Genomic DNA, 21,826 nt, shown 5'->3' on the forward strand with positions numbered 1-21,826 from the left:
TGCTTGCTTTTTCATTGAGCAATGCAACAGTAGATAGTTATCAAAATATAAATGATTGAATTCAAAGTGTTTAGGTAACAAAATAAGTTTCTGCCCAGTTTCGAACTGAGAACCTTTCGCATGTGAAGCGAACGTGATAACCACTACACTACAGGAATTACATGGAAACAGTATCTACCGCCATCCAGTAAAAAATTATCTTTGACATACATTATGGCATTCTGAAATAAACTTTTTATATGATTGCATTTTTATTTGGCATTTCAACCAAAAATCCCTTGTTTTAAAATTCTAAAGATAACAGCATATTTCTGCCCAGTTTCGAACTGGGGACCTTTTGTGTTTTAGGCGAATGTGATAACCACTACAATACAGAAACTGACTTTTGAAGATCTCATCACTATCGAGTCGGGAAGTACCATAGGCAAACCGTTTTCTTAGAATTTTTTTTTCTAAACTTATTTTTCTATTTTCTAATAATTTCTATGCTATTTTTTCCACTTTGCATTTCAAGAGGACACATTCACTTATTAATAGTTCTGATCATTGTATTTAATAAAAAAATCTATTTTTAATGTATTTCTGACCAATTTTGAAGGGGAACCTTATGCATATTGGCTAAATGTGAATAATACTACACTACAGGTACCTCATGAATGCAACACCATCCAATATGCATGGTAGAAGGGAAATTGACTTTTGATATTCTGCAATATGATTTTTTTGCTTGCTTTTTCATTGAGCAATGCAACAGTATATAGTTATCAAAATATAAATTATTGAATTCAAAGTGTTTAGGTAACAAAATATGTTTCTGCCAATTTCGAACTGGGGACCTTTCACGTGTGAGGCAAACATGAAATCACTACACTACAGATACTACATGAAAAATTTGCGACCATCATCCAATAAAAAATTATCTTTGACATTCAGTATGGCATGCTAAAATAAACTTTTTATCTGATTGTATTTTTATTGAGCATTTTACCCAAAAATTCATTGTTTTAAAATTCTAAAGCTAAGGGATTGTTTCTGCCCAGTTTCGAACTGGGGACCTTTCGCGTGTTAAATGTACGTGATAACCACTACACTACAGAAACTGACTCTCGTGGATCCCATCACTATCTCGTCTGGAAGTACACATGACACATGCTTTTCTTAGAAATATAATTTTTTCTAAACTTTTTTCCTATTTTCTAATAATTTTGACGCTATTTTTCCACTTTGCATTTCAAGAGGACACATTCACTTATTATCAATTCTGATCATTGTATTTACTAAAAAAAATATTTTTTTAATGTATTTCTGACCCAATTTTGAAGGGGGACCTTATGCATATTGGGTAAATGTGAATAACTCTACACTACAGGTACTTCATGAATGCAACACCATCCAATATGCATGGTAGAAGGGAAATTGACTTTTGATATTCTGCAATATGATTTTTGCTTGCTTTTTCATTGAGCAATGCAAAAGTAGATAGTTATCAAAATATAAATTATTGAATTCAAAGTGTTTAGGTAACAAAATATGTTTCTGCCCAGTTTCGAACTGGGGACCTTTCGCATGTGAAGCGAACGTGATAACCACTACACTACAGAAACTACATGGAAACAGCATCTCCCGCCATCCAATAAAAAATGATCTTTGACATACATTATGGGATTCTGAAATAAACTTTTTATATGATTGCATTTTTATTTGGCATTTCAACCAAAAATCCTTTGTATTAAAATTTTAAAGATAACAGCATATTTCTGCCCAGTTTCGAACTGGGGACCTTTTGTGTTTTAGGCGAATGTGATAACCACTACAATACAGAAACTGACTTTTGAAGATCTCATCACTATCGAGTCGGGAAGTACCATTGGCAAACCGTTTTCTTAGAATTTTTTTTTCTAAACTTATTTTTCTATTTTCTAATAATTTCTATGCTATTTTTTCCACTTTGCATTTCAAGAGGACACATTCACTTATTAATAGTTCTGATCATTGTATTTAATAAAAAAAATCTATTTTTAATGTATTTCTGACCAATTTTGAAGGGGAACCTTATGCATATTGGCTAAATGTGAATAATACTACACTACAGGTACTTCATGAATGCAACACCATCCAATATGCATGGTAGAAGGGAAATTGACTTTTGATATTCTGCAATATGATTTTTTGCTTGCTTTTTCATTGAGCAATGCAACAGTATATAGTTATCAAAATATAAATTATTGAATTCAAAGTGTTTAGGTAACAAAATATGTTTCTGCCAATTTCGAACTGGGGACCATTCACGTGTGAGGCAAACATGAAATCACTACACTACAGATACTACAGGAAAAATTTGCGACCATCATCCAATAAAAAATGTACTTTGACATTCAGTATAGCATGCTAAAATAAACTTTTTATCTGATTGTATTTTTATTAAGCATTTTACCCAAAAATTCATTGTTTTAAAATTCTAAAGCTAAGGGATTGTTTCTGCCCAGTTTCGAACTGGGGACCTTTCGCGTGTTAAATGTACGTGATAACCACTACACTACAGACACTGACTCTCGTGGATCCCATCACTATCTCGTCTGGAAGTACACATGACACATGCTTTTCTTAGAAATAAAATTTTTTCTAAACTTTTTTTCCTATTTTCTAATAATTTTGTTGCTATTTTTCCACTTTGCATTTCAAGAGGACACATTCACTTATTATCAATTCTGATCATTGTATTTACTAAAAAAAATATTTTTTTAATGTATTTCTGACCAATTTTGAAGGGGGACCTTATGCATATTGGGTAAATGTGAATAACTCTACACTACAGGTATTTCATGAATGCAACACCATCCAATATGCATGGTAGAAGGGAAATTGACTTTTGATATTCTGCAAAATGATTTTTGCTTGCTTTTTCATTGAGCAATGCAACAGTAGATAGTTATCAAAATATAAATTATTGAATTCAAAGTGTTTAGGTAACAAAAAAATGTTTCTGCCCAGTTTCGAATTGGGGACCTTTCGCATGTGAGGCGAACGTGATAACCACTACACTACAGAAACTACATGGAAACAGCATCTCCCGCCATCCAATAAAAAAATGATCTTTGACATACATTATGGCATTCTGAAATAAACTTTTTATATGATTGCATTTTTATTTGGCATTTCAACCAAAAATCCCTTGTTTTAAAATTCTAAAGATAACAGCATATTTCTGCCCAGTTTCGAACTGGGGACCTTTTGTGTTTTAGGCGAATGTGATAACCACTACAATACAGAAACTGACTTTTGAAGATCTCATCACTATGGAGTCGGGAAGTACCATTGGCAAACCGTTTTCTTAGAAAAAAAAATTCTAAACTTATTTTTCTATTTTCTAATAATTTCTATGCTATTTTTTCCACTTTGCATTTCAAGAGGACACATTCACTTATTAATAGTTCTGATCATTGTATTTAATAAAAAAATCTATTTTTAATGTATTTCTGACCAATTTTGAAGGGGAACCTTATGCATATTGGCTAAATGTGAATAATACTACACTACAGGTACCTCATGAATGCAACACCATCCAATATGCATGGTAGAAGGGAAATTGACTTTTGATATTCTGCAATATGATTTTTTTTGCTTGCTTTTTCATTGAGCAATGCTACAGTATATAGTTATCAAAATATAAATTATTGAATTAAAAGTGTTTAGGTAACAAAATATGTTTCTGCCAATTTCAAACTGGGGACCTTTCACATGTGAGGCAAACATGAAATCACTACACTACAGATACTACATGAAAAATTTGTGACCACCATCCAATAAAAAATGATCTTTGACATTCAGTATGGCATGCTAAAATAAACTTTTTATCTGATTGTATTTTTATTGAGCATTTTACCCAAAAATTCATTGTTTTAAAATTCTAAAGCTGAAAGATTGTTTCTGCCCAGTTTCGAACTCTGGACCTTTCGCGTGTTAGGTGAACGTGATAACCACTACACTACAGAAACTGACTGTCGTGGATCCCATCACTATCTAGTCTGGAAGTACAAATGACACATGCTTTTCTTAGAAATATAATTTTTTCTAAACTTTTTTTCCTATTTTCTAATAATTTTGACGCTATTTTTCCACTTTGCATTTCAAGAGGACACATTCACTTATTATCAATTCTGATCATTGTATTTACTAAAAAAATATTTTTTTAATGTATTTCTGACCAATTTTGAAGGGGGACCGTATGCATATTGGGTAAATGTGAATAACTCTACGCTACAGGTATTTCATGAATGCAACACCATCCAATATGCATGGTAGAAGGGAAATTTACTTTTGATATTCTGCAATATGATTTTTGCTTGCTTTTTCATTGAGCAATGCAACAGTAGATAGTTATCAAAATATAAATGATTGAATTCAAAGTGTTTAGGTAACAAAATAAGTTTCTGCCCAGTTTCGAACTGAGAACCTTTCGCATGTGAAGCGAACGTGATAACCACTACACTACAGGAATTACATGGAAACAGTATCTACCGCCATCCAGTAAAAAATTATCTTTGACATACATTATGGCATTCTGAAATAAACTTTTTATATGATTGCATTTTTATTTGGCATTTCAACCAAAAATCCCTTGTTTTAAAATTCTAAAGATAACAGCATATTTCTGCCCAGTTTCGAACTGGGGACCTTTTGTGTTTTAGGCGAATGTGATAACCACTACAATACAGAAACTGACTTTTGAAGATCTCATCACTATCGAGTCGGGAAGTACCATAGGCAAACCGTTTTCTTAGAATTTTTTTTTCTAAACTTATTTTTCTATTTTCTAATAATTTCTATGCTATTTTTTCCACTTTGCATTTCAAGAGGACACATTCACTTATTAATAGTTCTGATCATTGTATTTAATAAAAAAATCTATTTTTAATGTATTTCTGACCAATTTTGAAGGGGAACCTTATGCATATTGGCTAAATGTGAATAATACTACACTACAGGTACCTCATGAATGCAACACCATCCAATATGCATGGTAGAAGGGAAATTGACTTTTGATATTCTGCAATATGATTTTTTTGCTTGCTTTTTCATTGAGCAATGCAACAGTATATAGTTATCAAAATATAAATTATTGAATTCAAAGTGTTTAGGTAACAAAATATGTTTCTGCCAATTTCGAACTGGGGACCTTTCACGTGTGAGGCAAACATGAAATCACTACACTACAGATACTACATGAAAAATTTGCGACCATCATCCAATAAAAAATTATCTTTGACATTCAGTATGGCATGCTAAAATAAACTTTTTATCTGATTGTATTTTTATTGAGCATTTTACCCAAAAATTCATTGTTTTAAAATTCTAAAGCTAAGGGATTGTTTCTGCCCAGTTTCGAACTGGGGACCTTTCGCGTGTTAAATGTACGTGATAACCACTACACTACAGAAACTGACTCTCGTGGATCCCATCACTATCTCGTCTGGAAGTACACATGACACATGCTTTTCTTAGAAATATAATTTTTTCTAAACTTTTTTCCTATTTTCTAATAATTTTGACGCTATTTTTCCACTTTGCATTTCAAGAGGACACATTCACTTATTATCAATTCTGATCATTGTATTTACTAAAAAAAATATTTTTTTAATGTATTTCTGACCCAATTTTGAAGGGGGACCTTATGCATATTGGGTAAATGTGAATAACTCTACACTACAGGTACTTCATGAATGCAACACCATCCAATATGCATGGTAGAAGGGAAATTGACTTTTGATATTCTGCAATATGATTTTTGCTTGCTTTTTCATTGAGCAATGCAAAAGTAGATAGTTATCAAAATATAAATTATTGAATTCAAAGTGTTTAGGTAACAAAATATGTTTCTGCCCAGTTTCGAACTGGGGACCTTTCGCATGTGAAGCGAACGTGATAACCACTACACTACAGAAACTACATGGAAACAGCATCTCCCGCCATCCAATAAAAAATGATCTTTGACATACATTATGGGATTCTGAAATAAACTTTTTATATGATTGCATTTTTATTTGGCATTTCAACCAAAAATCCTTTGTATTAAAATTTTAAAGATAACAGCATATTTCTGCCCAGTTTCGAACTGGGGACCTTTTGTGTTTTAGGCGAATGTGATAACCACTACAATACAGAAACTGACTTTTGAAGATCTCATCACTATCGAGTCGGGAAGTACCATTGGCAAACCGTTTTCTTAGAATTTTTTTTTCTAAACTTATTTTTCTATTTTCTAATAATTTCTATGCTATTTTTTCCACTTTGCATTTCAAGAGGACACATTCACTTATTAATAGTTCTGATCATTGTATTTAATAAAAAAAATCTATTTTTAATGTATTTCTGACCAATTTTGAAGGGGAACCTTATGCATATTGGCTAAATGTGAATAATACTACACTACAGGTACTTCATGAATGCAACACCATCCAATATGCATGGTAGAAGGGAAATTGACTTTTGATATTCTGCAATATGATTTTTTGCTTGCTTTTTCATTGAGCAATGCAACAGTATATAGTTATCAAAATATAAATTATTGAATTCAAAGTGTTTAGGTAACAAAATATGTTTCTGCCAATTTCGAACTGGGGACCATTCACGTGTGAGGCAAACATGAAATCACTACACTACAGATACTACAGGAAAAATTTGCGACCATCATCCAATAAAAAATGTACTTTGACATTCAGTATAGCATGCTAAAATAAACTTTTTATCTGATTGTATTTTTATTAAGCATTTTACCCAAAAATTCATTGTTTTAAAATTCTAAAGCTAAGGGATTGTTTCTGCCCAGTTTCGAACTGGGGACCTTTCGCGTGTTAAATGTACGTGATAACCACTACACTACAGACACTGACTCTCGTGGATCCCATCACTATCTCGTCTGGAAGTACACATGACACATGCTTTTCTTAGAAATATAATTTTTTCTAAACTTTTTTTCCTATTTTCTAATAATTTTGTTGCTATTTTTCCACTTTGCATTTCAAGAGGACACATTCACTTATTATCAATTCTGATCATTGTATTTACTAAAAAAAATATTTTTTTAATGTATTTCTGACCAATTTTGAAGGGGGACCTTATGCATATTGGGTAAATGTGAATAACTCTACACTACAGGTATTTCATGAATGCAACACCATCCAATATGCATGGTAGAAGGGAAATTGACTTTTGATATTCTGCAAAATGATTTTTGCTTGCTTTTTCATTGAGCAATGCAACAGTAGATAGTTATCAAAATATAAATTATTGAATTCAAAGTGTTTAGGTAACAAAAAAATGTTTCTGCCCAGTTTCGAATTGGGGACCTTTCGCATGTGAGGCGAACGTGATAACCACTACACTACAGAAACTACATGGAAACAGCATCTCCCGCCATCCAATAAAAAAATGATCTTTGACATACATTATGGCATTCTGAAATAAACTTTTTATATGATTGCATTTTTATTTGGCATTTCAACCAAAAATCCCTTGTTTTAAAATTCTAAAGATAACAGCATATTTCTGCCCAGTTTCGAACTGGGGACCTTTTGTGTTTTAGGCGAATGTGATAACCACTACAATACAGAAACTGACTTTTGAAGATCTCATCACTATGGAGTCGGGAAGTACCATTGGCAAACCGTTTTCTTAGAAAAAAAAATTCTAAACTTATTTTTCTATTTTCTAATAATTTCTATGCTATTTTTTCCACTTTGCATTTCAAGAGGACACATTCACTTATTAATAGTTCTGATCATTGTATTTAATAAAAAAATCTATTTTTAATGTATTTCTGACCAATTTTGAAGGGGAACCTTATGCATATTGGCTAAATGTGAATAATACTACACTACAGGTACCTCATGAATGCAACACCATCCAATATGCATGGTAGAAGGGAAATTGACTTTTGATATTCTGCAATATGATTTTTTTTGCTTGCTTTTTCATTGAGCAATGCTACAGTATATAGTTATCAAAATATAAATTATTGAATTAAAAGTGTTTAGGTAACAAAATATGTTTCTGCCAATTTCAAACTGGGGACCTTTCACATGTGAGGCAAACATGAAATCACTACACTACAGATACTACATGAAAAATTTGTGACCACCATCCAATAAAAAATGATCTTTGACATTCAGTATGGCATGCTAAAATAAACTTTTTATCTGATTGTATTTTTATTGAGCATTTTACCCAAAAATTCATTGTTTTAAAATTCTAAAGCTGAAAGATTGTTTCTGCCCAGTTTCGAACTCTTGACCTTTCGCGTGTTAGGTGAACGTGATAACCACTACACTACAGAAACTGACTGTCGTGGATCCCATCACTATCTAGTCTGGAAGTACAAATGACACATGCTTTTCTTAGAAATATAATTTTTTCTAAACTTTTTTTCCTATTTTCTAATAATTTTGACGCTATTTTTCCACTTTGCATTTCAAGAGGACACATTCACTTATTATCAATTCTGATCATTGTATTTACTAAAAAAATATTTTTTTAATGTATTTCTGACCAATTTTGAAGGGGGACCGTATGCATATTGGGTAAATGTGAATAACTCTACGCTACAGGTATTTCATGAATGCAACACCATCCAATATGCATGGTAGAAGGGAAATTTACTTTTGATATTCTGCAATATGATTTTTGCTTGCTTTTTCATTGAGCAATGCAACAGTAGATAGTTATCAAAATATAAATGATTGAATTCAAAGTGTTTAGGTAACAAAATAAGTTTCTGCCCAGTTTCGAACTGAGAACCTTTCGCATGTGAAGCGAACGTGATAACCACTACACTACAGGAATTACATGGAAACAGTATCTACCGCCATCCAGTAAAAAATTATCTTTGACATACATTATGGCATTCTGAAATAAACTTTTTATATGATTGCATTTTTATTTGGCATTTCAACCAAAAATCCCTTGTTTTAAAATTCTAAAGATAACAGCATATTTCTGCCCAGTTTCGAACTGGGGACCTTTTGTGTTTTAGGCGAATGTGATAACCACTACAATACAGAAACTGACTTTTGAAGATCTCATCACTATCGAGTCGGGAAGTACCATAGGCAAACCGTTTTCTTAGAATTTTTTTTTCTAAACTTATTTTTCTATTTTCTAATAATTTCTATGCTATTTTTTCCACTTTGCATTTCAAGAGGACACATTCACTTATTAATAGTTCTGATCATTGTATTTAATAAAAAAATCTATTTTTAATGTATTTCTGACCAATTTTGAAGGGGAACCTTATGCATATTGGCTAAATGTGAATAATACTACACTACAGGTACCTCATGAATGCAACACCATCCAATATGCATGGTAGAAGGGAAATTGACTTTTGATATTCTGCAATATGATTTTTTTGCTTGCTTTTTCATTGAGCAATGCAACAGTATATAGTTATCAAAATATAAATTATTGAATTCAAAGTGTTTAGGTAACAAAATATGTTTCTGCCAATTTCGAACTGGGGACCTTTCACGTGTGAGGCAAACATGAAATCACTACACTACAGATACTACATGAAAAATTTGCGACCATCATCCAATAAAAAATTATCTTTGACATTCAGTATGGCATGCTAAAATAAACTTTTTATCTGATTGTATTTTTATTGAGCATTTTACCCAAAAATTCATTGTTTTAAAATTCTAAAGCTAAGGGATTGTTTCTGCCCAGTTTCGAACTGGGGACCTTTCGCGTGTTAAATGTACGTGATAACCACTACACTACAGAAACTGACTCTCGTGGATCCCATCACTATCTCGTCTGGAAGTACACATGACACATGCTTTTCTTAGAAATATAATTTTTTCTAAACTTTTTTCCTATTTTCTAATAATTTTGACGCTATTTTTCCACTTTGCATTTCAAGAGGACACATTCACTTATTATCAATTCTGATCATTGTATTTACTAAAAAAAATATTTTTTTAATGTATTTCTGACCCAATTTTGAAGGGGGACCTTATGCATATTGGGTAAATGTGAATAACTCTACACTACAGGTACTTCATGAATGCAACACCATCCAATATGCATGGTAGAAGGGAAATTGACTTTTGATATTCTGCAATATGATTTTTGCTTGCTTTTTCATTGAGCAATGCAAAAGTAGATAGTTATCAAAATATAAATTATTGAATTCAAAGTGTTTAGGTAACAAAATATGTTTCTGCCCAGTTTCGAACTGGGGACCTTTCGCATGTGAAGCGAACGTGATAACCACTACACTACAGAAACTACATGGAAACAGCATCTCCCGCCATCCAATAAAAAATGATCTTTGACATACATTATGGGATTCTGAAATAAACTTTTTATATGATTGCATTTTTATTTGGCATTTCAACCAAAAATCCTTTGTATTAAAATTTTAAAGATAACAGCATATTTCTGCCCAGTTTCGAACTGGGGACCTTTTGTGTTTTAGGCGAATGTGATAACCACTACAATACAGAAACTGACTTTTGAAGATCTCATCACTATCGAGTCGGGAAGTACCATTGGCAAACCGTTTTCTTAGAATTTTTTTTTCTAAACTTATTTTTCTATTTTCTAATAATTTCTATGCTATTTTTTCCACTTTGCATTTCAAGAGGACACATTCACTTATTAATAGTTCTGATCATTGTATTTAATAAAAAAAATCTATTTTTAATGTATTTCTGACCAATTTTGAAGGGGAACCTTATGCATATTGGCTAAATGTGAATAATACTACACTACAGGTACTTCATGAATGCAACACCATCCAATATGCATGGTAGAAGGGAAATTGACTTTTGATATTCTGCAATATGATTTTTTGCTTGCTTTTTCATTGAGCAATGCAACAGTATATAGTTATCAAAATATAAATTATTGAATTCAAAGTGTTTAGGTAACAAAATATGTTTCTGCCAATTTCGAACTGGGGACCATTCACGTGTGAGGCAAACATGAAATCACTACACTACAGATACTACAGGAAAAATTTGCGACCATCATCCAATAAAAAATGTACTTTGACATTCAGTATAGCATGCTAAAATAAACTTTTTATCTGATTGTATTTTTATTAAGCATTTTACCCAAAAATTCATTGTTTTAAAATTCTAAAGCTAAGGGATTGTTTCTGCCCAGTTTCGAACTGGGGACCTTTCGCGTGTTAAATGTACGTGATAACCACTACACTACAGACACTGACTCTCGTGGATCCCATCACTATCTCGTCTGGAAGTACACATGACACATGCTTTTCTTAGAAATATAATTTTTTCTAAACTTTTTTTCCTATTTTCTAATAATTTTGTTGCTATTTTTCCACTTTGCATTTCAAGAGGACACATTCACTTATTATCAATTCTGATCATTGTATTTACTAAAAAAAATATTTTTTTAATGTATTTCTGACCAATTTTGAAGGGGGACCTTATGCATATTGGGTAAATGTGAATAACTCTACACTACAGGTATTTCATGAATGCAACACCATCCAATATGCATGGTAGAAGGGAAATTGACTTTTGATATTCTGCAAAATGATTTTTGCTTGCTTTTTCATTGAGCAATGCAACAGTAGATAGTTATCAAAATATAAATTATTGAATTCAAAGTGTTTAGGTAACAAAAAAATGTTTCTGCCCAGTTTCGAATTGGGGACCTTTCGCATGTGAGGCGAACGTGATAACCACTACACTACAGAAACTACATGGAAACAGCATCTCCCGCCATCCAATAAAAAAATGATCTTTGACATACATTATGGCATTCTGAAATAAACTTTTTATATGATTGCATTTTTATTGGGCATTTCAACCAAAAATCCCTTGTTTTAAAATTCTAAAGATAACAGCATATTTCTGCCCAGTTTCGAACTGGGGACCTTTTGTGTTTTAGGCGAATGTGATAACCACTACAATACAGAAACTGACTTTTGAAGATCTCATCACTATGGAGTCGGGAAGTACCATTGGCAAACCGTTTTCTTAGAAAAAAAAATTCTAAACTTATTTTTCTATTTTCTAATAATTTCTATGCTATTTTTTCCACTTTGCATTTCAAGAGGACACATTCACTTATTAATAGTTCTGATCATTGTATTTAATAAAAAAATCTATTTTTAATGTATTTCTGACCAATTTTGAAGGGGAACCTTATGCATATTGGCTAAATGTGAATAATACTACACTACAGGTACCTCATGAATGCAACACCATCCAATATGCATGGTAGAAGGGAAATTGACTTTTGATATTCTGCAATATGATTTTTTTTGCTTGCTTTTTCATTGAGCAATGCTACAGTATATAGTTATCAAAATATAAATTATTGAATTAAAAGTGTTTAGGTAACAAAATATGTTTCTGCCAATTTCAAACTGGGGACCTTTCACATGTGAGGCAAACATGAAATCACTACACTACAGATACTACATGAAAAATTTGTGACCACCATCCAATAAAAAATGATCTTTGACATTCAGTATGGCATGCTAAAATAAACTTTTTATCTGATTGTATTTTTATTGAGCATTTTACCCAAAAATTCATTGTTTTAAAATTCTAAAGCTGAAAGATTGTTTCTGCCCAGTTTCGAACTCTGGACCTTTCGCGTGTTAGGTGAACGTGATAACCACTACACTACAGAAACTGACTGTCGTGGATCCCATCACTATCTAGTCTGGAAGTACAAATGACACATGCTTTTCTTAGAAATATAATTTTTTCTAAACTTTTTTTCCTATTTTCTAATAATTTTGACGCTATTTTTCCACTTTGCATTTCAAGAGGACACATTCACTTATTATCAATTCTGATCATTGTATTTACTAAAAAAATATTTTTTTAATGTATTTCTGACCAATTTTGAAGGGGGACCGTATGCATATTGGGTAAATGTGAATAACTCTACGCTACAGGTATTTCATGAATGCAACACCATCCAATATGCATGGTAGAAGGGAAATTTACTTTTGATATTCTGCAATATGATTTTTGCTTGCTTTTTCATTGAGCAATGCAACAGTAGATAGTTATCAAAATATAAATGATTGAATTCAAAGTGTTTAGGTAACAAAATAAGTTTCTGCCCAGTTTCGAACTGAGAACCTTTCGCATGTGAAGCGAACGTGATAACCACTACACTACAGGAATTACATGGAAACAGTATCTACCGCCATCCAGTAAAAAATTATCTTTGACATACATTATGGCATTCTGAAATAAACTTTTTATATGATTGCATTTTTATTTGGCATTTCAACCAAAAATCCCTTGTTTTAAAATTCTAAAGATAACAGCATATTTCTGCCCAGTTTCGAACTGGGGACCTTTTGTGTTTTAGGCGAATGTGATAACCACTACAATACAGAAACTGACTTTTGAAGATCTCATCACTATCGAGTCGGGAAGTACCATAGGCAAACCGTTTTCTTAGAATTTTTTTTTCTAAACTTATTTTTCTATTTTCTAATAATTTCTATGCTATTTTTTCCACTTTGCATTTCAAGAGGACACATTCACTTATTAATAGTTCTGATCATTGTATTTAATAAAAAAATCTATTTTTAATGTATTTCTGACCAATTTTGAAGGGGAACCTTATGCATATTGGCTAAATGTGAATAATACTACACTACAGGTACCTCATGAATGCAACACCATCCAATATGCATGGTAGAAGGGAAATTGACTTTTGATATTCTGCAATATGATTTTTTTGCTTGCTTTTTCATTGAGCAATGCAACAGTATATAGTTATCAAAATATAAATTATTGAATTCAAAGTGTTTAGGTAACAAAATATGTTTCTGCCAATTTCGAACTGGGGACCTTTCACGTGTGAGGCAAACATGAAATCACTACACTACAGATACTACATGAAAAATTTGCGACCATCATCCAATAAAAAATTATCTTTGACATTCAGTATGGCATGCTAAAATAAACTTTTTATCTGATTGTATTTTTATTGAGCATTTTACCCAAAAATTCATTGTTTTAAAATTCTAAAGCTAAAAGATTGTTTCTGCCCAGTTTCGAACTGGGGACCTTTCACGTGTTAGGCGAACGTGATAACCACTACACTACAGAAACTGACTCTCGCGGATCCCATCACTATCTAGTCTGGAAGTACAAATGACACATGCTTTTCTTAGAAATATAATTTTTTCTAAACTTTTTTTCCTATTTTCTAATAATTTTGACGCTATTTTTCCACTTTGCATTTCAAGAGGACACATTCACTTATTATCAATTCTGATCATTGTATTTAATAAAAAAAATCTATTTTTAATGTATTTCTGACCAATTTTGAAGGGGAACCTTATGCATATTGGCTAAATGTACAGAAACTGACTCTCGCGGATCCCATCACTATCTAGTCTGGAAGTACACATGACACATGCTTTTCTTAGAAATATAATTTTTTCTAAACTTTTTTCCTATTTTCTAATAATTTTGACGCTATTTTTCCACTTTGCATTTCAAGAGGACACATTCACTTATTATCAATTCTGATCATTGTATTTACTAAAAAAAATATTTTTTTAATGTATTTCTGACCCAATTTTGAAGGGGGACCTTATGCATATTGGGTAAATGTGAATAACTCTACACTACAGGTACTTCATGAATGCAACACCATCCAATATGCATGGTAGAAGGGAAATTGACTTTTGATATTCTGCAATATGATTTTTGCTTGCTTTTTCATTGAGCAATGCAAAAGTAGATAGTTATCAAAATATAAATTATTGAATTCAAAGTGTTTAGGTAACAAAATATGTTTCTGCCCAGTTTCGAACTGGGGACCTTTCGCGTGAGAGGCGAACGTGATAACCACTACACTACAGAAACTTCACGGAAACAGCATCTCCCGCCATCAAATAAAAAAATTATCTTTGACATACATTATGGCATTCTGAAATAAACTTTTTATATGATTGCATTTTTATTTGGCATTTCAACCAAAAATCCCTTGTTTTAAAATTCTAAAGATAACAGCATATTTCTGCCCAGTTTCGAACTGGGGACCTATTGTATTTTAGGCGAATGTGATAACCACTACAATACAGAAACTGACTTTTGAAGATCTCATCACTATCGAGTCGGGAAGTACCATTGGCAAACCTTTTTCTTAGAATTTTTTTTTCTAAACTTATTTTTCTATTTTCTAATAATTTCTATGCTATTTTTTCCACTTTGCATTTCAAGAGGACACATTCACTTATTAATAGTTCTGATCATTGTATTTAATTAAAAAATCTATTTTTAATGTATTTCTGACCAATTTTGAAGGGGAACCTTATGCATATTGGCTAAATGTGAATAATACTACACTACAGGTACCTCATGAATGCAACACCATCCAATATGCATGGTAGAAGGGAAATTGACTTTTGATATTCTGCAATATGATTTTTGCTTGCTTTTTTATTGAGCAATGCAACAGAAGATAGTTATCAAAATATAAATTATTGAATTCAAAGTGTTTAGGTAACAAAATATGTTTCTGCCCAGTTTCGAACTGAGGACCTTTCGCGTGTGAGGCGAACGTGATAACCACTACACTACAGAAACTACATGGAAACAGCATCTCCCGCCATCCAATAAAAAATGATCTTTGACATACATTATGGGATTCTGAAATAAACTTTTTATATGATTGCATTTTTATTTGGCATTTCAACCAAAAATCCTTTGTATTAAAATTCTAAAGATAACAGCATATTTCTGCCCAGTTTCGAACTGGGGACCTTTTGTGTTTTAGGCGAATGTGATAATCACTACAATACAGAAACTGACTTTTGAAGATCTCATCACTATCGAGTCGGGAAGTACCATTGGCAAACCGTTTTCTTAGAAAAAAAATTTCTAAACTTATTTTTCTATTTTCTAATAATTTCTATGCTATTTTTTCCACTTTGCATTTCAAGAGGACACATTCACTTATTAATAGTTCTGATCATTGTATTTAATAAAAAAATCTATTTTTAATGTATTTCTGACCAATTTTGAAGGGGAACCTTATGCATATTGGCTAAATGTGAATAATACTACACTACAGGTACTTCATGAATGCAACACCATCCAATATGCATGGTAGAAGGGAAATTGACTTTTGATATTCTGCAATATGATTTTTGCTTGCTTTTTCATTGAGCAATGCAACAGTAGATAGTTATCAAAATATAAATTATTGAATTCAAAGTGTTTAGGTAACAAAATATGTTTCTGCCCAGTTTCAAACTGGGGACCTTTCGCATGTGAAGCGAACGTGATAACCACTACACTACAGAAACTACATGGAAACAGCATCTCCCGCCATCCAATAAAAAATGATCTTTGACATACATTATGGGATTCTGAAATAAACTTTTTATATGATTGCATTTTTATTTGGCATTTCAACCAAAAATCCTTTGTATTAAAATTCTAAAGATAACAGCATATTTCTGCCCAGTTTCGAACTGGGGACCTTTTGTGTTTTAGGCGAATGTGATAACCACTACAATACAGAAACTGACTTTTGAAGATCTCATCACTATCGAGTCGGGAAGTACCATTGGCAAACCGTTTTCTTAGAATTTTTTTTTCTAAACTTATTTTTCTATTTTCTAATAATTTCTATGCTATTTTTTCCACTTTGCATTTCAAGAGGACACATTCACTTATTAATAGTTCTGATCATTGTATTTAATAAAAAAAATCTATTTTTAATGTATTTCTGACCAATTTTGAAGGGGAACCTTATGCATATTGGCTAAATGTGAATAATACTACACTACAGGTACTTCATGTATGCAACACCATCCAATATGCATGGTAGAAGGGAAATTGACTTTTGATATTCTGCAATATGATTTTTTGCTTGCTTTTTCATTGAGCAATGCAACAGTATATAGTTATCAAAATATAAATTATTGAATTCAAAGTGTTTAGGTAACAAAATATGTTTCTGCCCAGTTTCGAACTGGGGACCTTTCGCGTGTGAGGCGAACGTGATAACCACTACACTACAGAAACTACATGGAAACAGCATCTCCCGCCATCCAATAAAAAATGATCTTTGACATACATTATGGGATTCTGAAATAAACTTTTTATATGATTGCATTTTTATTTGGCATTTCAACCAAAAATCCTTTGTATTAAAATTCTAAAGATAACAGCATATTTCTGCCCAGTTTCGAACTGGGGACCTTTTGTGTTTTAGGCGAATGTGATAACCACTACAATACAGAAACTGACTTTTGAAGATCTCATCACTATCGAGTCGGGAAGTACCATTGGCAAACCGTTTTCTTAGAAAAAAAAATTTCTAAACTTATTTTTCTATTTTCTAATAATTTCTATGCTATTTTTTCCACTTTGCATTTCAAGAGGACACATTCACTTATTAATAGTTCTGATCATTGTATTTAATAAAAAAATCTATTTTTAATGTATTTCTGACCAATTTTGAAGGGGAACCTTATGCATATTGGCTAAATGTGAATAATACTACACTACAGGTACCTCATGAATGCAACACCATCCAATATGCATGGTAGAAGGGAAATTTACTTTTGATATTCTGCAATATGATTTTTTGCTTGCTTTTTCATTGAGCAATGCAACAGTATATAGTTATCAAAATATAAATTATTGAATTCAAAGTGTTTAGGTAACAAAATATGTTTCTGCCAATTTCGAACTGGGGACCATTCACGTGTGAGGCAAACATGAAATCACTACACTACAGATACTACATGAAAAATTTGCGACCATCATCCAATAAAAAATGATCTTTGACATTCAGTATGGCATGCTAAAATAAACTTTTTATCTGATTGTATTTTTATTGAGCATTTTACCCAAAAATTCATTGTTTTAAAATTCTAAAGCTAAGGGATTGTTTCTGCCCAGTTTCGAACTGGGGACCTTTCGCGTGTTAAATGTACGTGATAACCACTACACTACAGAAACTGACTCTCGTGGATCCCATCACTATCTCGTCTGGAAGTACACATGACACATGCTTTTCTTAGAAATATAATTTTTTCTAAACTTTTTTTCCTATTTTCTAATAATTTTGTTGCTATTTTTCCACTTTGCATTTCAAGAGGACACATTCACTTATTATCAATTCTGATCATTGTATTTACTAAAAAAAATATTTTTTTAATGTATTTCTGACCAATTTTGAAGGGGGACCTTATGCATATTGGGTAAATGTGAATAACTCTACACTACAGGTATTTCATGAATGCAACACCATCCAATATGCATGGTAGAAGGGAAATTGACTTTTGATATTCTGCAATATGATTTTTGCTTGCTTTTTCATTGAGCAATGCAACAGTAGATAGTTATCAAAATATAAATTATTGAATTCAAAGTGTTTAGGTAACAAAAAAATGTTTCTGCCCAGTTTCGAACTGGGGACCTTTCGCATGTGAGGCGAACGTGATAACCACTACACTACAGAAACTACATGGAAACAGCATCTCCCGCCATCCAATAAAAAATGATCTTTGACATACATTATGCATTCTGAAATAAACTTTTTATATGATTGCATTTTTATTTGGCATTTCAACCAAAAATCCCTTGTTTTAAAATTCTAAAGATAACAGCATATTTCTGCCCAGTTTCGAACCGGGGACCTTTTGTGTTTTAGGCGCATGGGATAACCACTACAATACAGAAACTGACTTTTGAAGATCTCATCACTATGGAGTCAGGAAGTACCATTGGCAAACCGTTTTCTTAGAATTTTTTTTTCTAAACTTATTTTTCTATTTTCTAATAATTTCTATGCTATTTTTTCCACTTTGCATTTCAAGAGGACACATTCACTAATTAATAGTTCTGATCATTGTATTTAATAAAAAAATCTATTTTTAATGTATTTCTGACCAATTTTGAAGGGGAACCTTATGCATATTGGCTAAATGTGAATAATACTACACTACTGGTACTTCATGAATACAACACCATCCAATATGCATGGTAGAAGGGAAATTGACTTTTGATATTCTGCAATATGATTTTTGCTTGCTTTTTCATTGAGCAATGCAACAGTATATAGTTATCAAAATATAAATTATTGAATTCAAAGTGTTTAGGTAACAAAATATGTTTCTGCCAATTTCGAACTGGGGTCCAACACGTGTGAGGCAAACATGAAATCACTACACTACAGATACTACATGAAAAATTTGCGACCATCATCCAATAAAAAATGATCTTTGACATTCAGTATGGCATGCTAAAATAAACTTTTTATCTGATTGTATTTTTATTGAGCATTTTACCCAAAAATTCATTGTTTTAAAATTCTAAAGCTAAGGGATTGTTTCTGCCCAGTTTCGAACTGGGGACCTTTCGCGTGTTAAATGTACGTGATAATCACTACACTACAGAAACTGACTCTCGTGGATCCCATCACTATCTCGTCTGGAAGTACACATGACACATGCTTTTCTTAGAAATATAATTTTTTCTAAACTTTTTTCCTATTTTCTAATAATTTTGATGCTATTTTTCCACTGCATTTCAAGAGGACACATTCACTTATTATCAATTCTGATCATTGTATTTACTAAAAAAAATATTTTTTTAATGTATTTCTGACCCAATTTTGAAGGGGGACCTTATGCATATTGGGTAAATGTGAATAACTCTACACTACAGGTACTTCATGAATGCAACACCATCCAATATGCATGGTAGAAGGGAAATTGACTTTTGATATTCTGCAATATGATTTTTGCTTGCTTTTTCATTGAGCAATGCAAAAGTAGATAGTTATCAAAATATAAATTATTGAATTCAAAGTGTTTAGGTAACAAAATATGTTTCTGCCCAGTTTCGAACTGGGGACCTTTCGCGTGTGAGGCGAACGTGATAACCACTACACTACAGAAACTTCACGGAAACAGCATCTCCCGCCATCAAATAAAAAATTATCTTTGACATACATTATGGCATTCTGAAATAAACTTTTTATATGATTGCATTTTTATTTGGCATTTCAACCAAAAATCCCTTGTTCTAAAATTCTATAGATAACAGCATATTTCTGCCCAGTTTCGAACTGGGGACCTTTTGTATTTTAGGCGAATGTGATAACCACTACAATACAGAAACTGACTTTTGAAGATCTCATCACTATCGAGTCGGGAAGTACCATTGGCAAACCGTTTTCTTAGAATTTTTTTTTCTAAACTTATTTTTCTATTTTCTAATAATTTCTATGCTATTTTTTCCACTTTGCATTTCAAGAGGACACATTCACTTATTAATAGTTCTGATCATTGTATTTAATAAAAAAAATCTATTTTTAATGTATTTCTGACCAATTTTGAAGGGGAACCTTATGCATATTGGCTAAATGTGAATAATACTACACTACAGGTACTTCATGTATGCAACACCATCCAATATGCATGGTAGAAGGGAAATTGACTTTTGATATTCTGCAATATGATTTTTTGCTTGCTTTTTCATTGAGCAATGCAACAGTATATAGTTATCAAAATATAAATTATTGAATTCAAAGTGTTTAGGTAACAAAATATGTTTCTGCCCAGTTTCGAACTGGGGACCTTTCGCGTGTGAGGCGAACGTGATAACCACTACACTACAGAAACTACATGGAAACAGCATCTCCCGCCATCCAATAAAAAATGATCTTTGACATACATTATGGGATTCTGAAATAAACTTTTTATATGATTGCATTTTTATTTGGCATTTCAACCAAAAATCCTTTGTATTAAAATTCTAAAGATAACAGCATATTTCTGCCCAGTTTCGAACTGGGGACCTTTTGTGTTTTAGGCGAATGTGATAACCACTACAATACAGAAACTGACTTTTGAAGATCTCATCACTATCGAGTCGGGAAGTACCATTGGCAAACCGTTTTCTTAGAAAAAAAAATTCTAAACTTATTTTTCTATTTTCTAATAATTTCTATGCTATTTTTTCCACTTTGCATTTCAAGAGGACACATTCACTTATTAATAGTTCTGATCATTGTATTTAATAAAAAAATCTATTTTTAATGTATTTCTGACCAATTTTGAAGGGGAACCTTATGCATATTGGCTAAATGTGAATAATACTACACTACAGGTACCTCATGAATGCAACACCATCCAATATGCATGGTAGAAGGGAAATTTACTTTTGATATTCTGCAATATGATTTTTTGCTTGCTTTTTCATTGAGCAATGCAACAGTATATAGTTATCAAAATATAAATTATTGAATTCAAAGTGTTTAGGTAACAAAATATGTTTCTGCCAATTTCGAACTGGGGACCATTCACGTGTGAGGCAAACATGAAATCACTACACTACAGATACTACATGAAAAATTTGCGACCATCATCCAATAAAAAATGATCTTTGACATTCAGTATGGCATGCTAAAATAAACTTTTTATCTGATTGTATTTTTATTGAGCATTTTACCCAAAAATTCATTGTTTTAAAATTCTAAAGCTAAGGGATTGTTTCTGCCCAGTTTCGAACTGGGGACCTTTCGCGTGTTAAATGTACGTGATAACCACTACACTACAGAAACTGACTCTCGTGGATCCCATCACTATCTCGTCTGGAAGTACACATGACACATGCTTTTCTTAGAAATATAATTTTTTCTAAACTTTTTTTCCTATTTTCTAATAATTTTGTTGCTATTTTTCCACTTTGCATTTCAAGAGGACACATTCACTTATTATCAATTCTGATCATTGTATTTACTAAAAAAAATATTTTTTTAATGTATTTCTGACCAATTTTGAAGG

The 21,826-nt window shown here is 31.9% G+C and overlaps 18 non-coding genes across 18 annotated transcripts; all 18 read right to left on the reverse strand.

Moving 5' to 3' along the window:
* Positions 1-85: 85 nt before the first annotated feature.
* On the reverse strand, positions 86-158 carry TRNAV-CAC (transfer RNA valine (anticodon CAC)). Its single transcript has one exon. It is a non-coding gene; the product is annotated as a tRNA-Val (tRNA).
* A 1,373-nt stretch (positions 159-1,531) lies between these two features.
* Positions 1,532-1,604, reverse strand: TRNAV-CAC (transfer RNA valine (anticodon CAC)). Its single transcript has one exon. It is a non-coding gene; the product is annotated as a tRNA-Val (tRNA).
* A 1,374-nt stretch (positions 1,605-2,978) lies between these two features.
* On the reverse strand, positions 2,979-3,051 carry TRNAV-CAC (transfer RNA valine (anticodon CAC)). The gene has a single exon. It is a non-coding gene; the product is annotated as a tRNA-Val (tRNA).
* A 1,374-nt stretch (positions 3,052-4,425) lies between these two features.
* On the reverse strand, positions 4,426-4,498 carry TRNAV-CAC (transfer RNA valine (anticodon CAC)). Its single transcript has one exon. It is a non-coding gene; the product is annotated as a tRNA-Val (tRNA).
* Positions 4,499-5,871: 1,373 nt separating this feature from the next.
* On the reverse strand, positions 5,872-5,944 carry TRNAV-CAC (transfer RNA valine (anticodon CAC)). The gene has a single exon. It is a non-coding gene; the product is annotated as a tRNA-Val (tRNA).
* A 1,374-nt stretch (positions 5,945-7,318) lies between these two features.
* On the reverse strand, positions 7,319-7,391 carry TRNAV-CAC (transfer RNA valine (anticodon CAC)). Its single transcript has one exon. It is a non-coding gene; the product is annotated as a tRNA-Val (tRNA).
* A 1,374-nt stretch (positions 7,392-8,765) lies between these two features.
* On the reverse strand, positions 8,766-8,838 carry TRNAV-CAC (transfer RNA valine (anticodon CAC)). Its single transcript has one exon. It is a non-coding gene; the product is annotated as a tRNA-Val (tRNA).
* A 1,373-nt stretch (positions 8,839-10,211) lies between these two features.
* On the reverse strand, positions 10,212-10,284 carry TRNAV-CAC (transfer RNA valine (anticodon CAC)). The gene has a single exon. It is a non-coding gene; the product is annotated as a tRNA-Val (tRNA).
* A 1,374-nt stretch (positions 10,285-11,658) lies between these two features.
* On the reverse strand, positions 11,659-11,731 carry TRNAV-CAC (transfer RNA valine (anticodon CAC)). Its single transcript has one exon. It is a non-coding gene; the product is annotated as a tRNA-Val (tRNA).
* Positions 11,732-13,105: 1,374 nt separating this feature from the next.
* TRNAV-CAC (transfer RNA valine (anticodon CAC)) lies at positions 13,106-13,178 on the reverse strand. Its single transcript has one exon. It is a non-coding gene; the product is annotated as a tRNA-Val (tRNA).
* An 869-nt stretch (positions 13,179-14,047) lies between these two features.
* Positions 14,048-14,120, reverse strand: TRNAV-AAC (transfer RNA valine (anticodon AAC)). Its single transcript has one exon. It is a non-coding gene; the product is annotated as a tRNA-Val (tRNA).
* A 689-nt stretch (positions 14,121-14,809) lies between these two features.
* Positions 14,810-14,882, reverse strand: TRNAE-CUC (transfer RNA glutamic acid (anticodon CUC)). The gene has a single exon. It is a non-coding gene; the product is annotated as a tRNA-Glu (tRNA).
* A 650-nt stretch (positions 14,883-15,532) lies between these two features.
* Positions 15,533-15,605, reverse strand: TRNAV-CAC (transfer RNA valine (anticodon CAC)). The gene has a single exon. It is a non-coding gene; the product is annotated as a tRNA-Val (tRNA).
* A 649-nt stretch (positions 15,606-16,254) lies between these two features.
* TRNAV-CAC (transfer RNA valine (anticodon CAC)) lies at positions 16,255-16,327 on the reverse strand. Its single transcript has one exon. It is a non-coding gene; the product is annotated as a tRNA-Val (tRNA).
* Positions 16,328-16,978: 651 nt separating this feature from the next.
* On the reverse strand, positions 16,979-17,051 carry TRNAV-CAC (transfer RNA valine (anticodon CAC)). The gene has a single exon. It is a non-coding gene; the product is annotated as a tRNA-Val (tRNA).
* A 1,374-nt stretch (positions 17,052-18,425) lies between these two features.
* On the reverse strand, positions 18,426-18,498 carry TRNAV-CAC (transfer RNA valine (anticodon CAC)). Its single transcript has one exon. It is a non-coding gene; the product is annotated as a tRNA-Val (tRNA).
* Positions 18,499-19,865: 1,367 nt separating this feature from the next.
* TRNAV-CAC (transfer RNA valine (anticodon CAC)) lies at positions 19,866-19,938 on the reverse strand. Its single transcript has one exon. It is a non-coding gene; the product is annotated as a tRNA-Val (tRNA).
* Positions 19,939-20,589: 651 nt separating this feature from the next.
* Positions 20,590-20,662, reverse strand: TRNAV-CAC (transfer RNA valine (anticodon CAC)). The gene has a single exon. It is a non-coding gene; the product is annotated as a tRNA-Val (tRNA).
* Between the last annotated feature and the right edge of the window lie 1,164 nt (positions 20,663-21,826).

The sequence above is a fragment of the Pseudophryne corroboree genome, chromosome 4 (genome assembly GCF_028390025.1).
Source record: "Pseudophryne corroboree isolate aPseCor3 chromosome 4, aPseCor3.hap2, whole genome shotgun sequence".
Lineage (NCBI taxonomy): Eukaryota > Metazoa > Chordata > Amphibia > Anura > Myobatrachidae > Pseudophryne > Pseudophryne corroboree.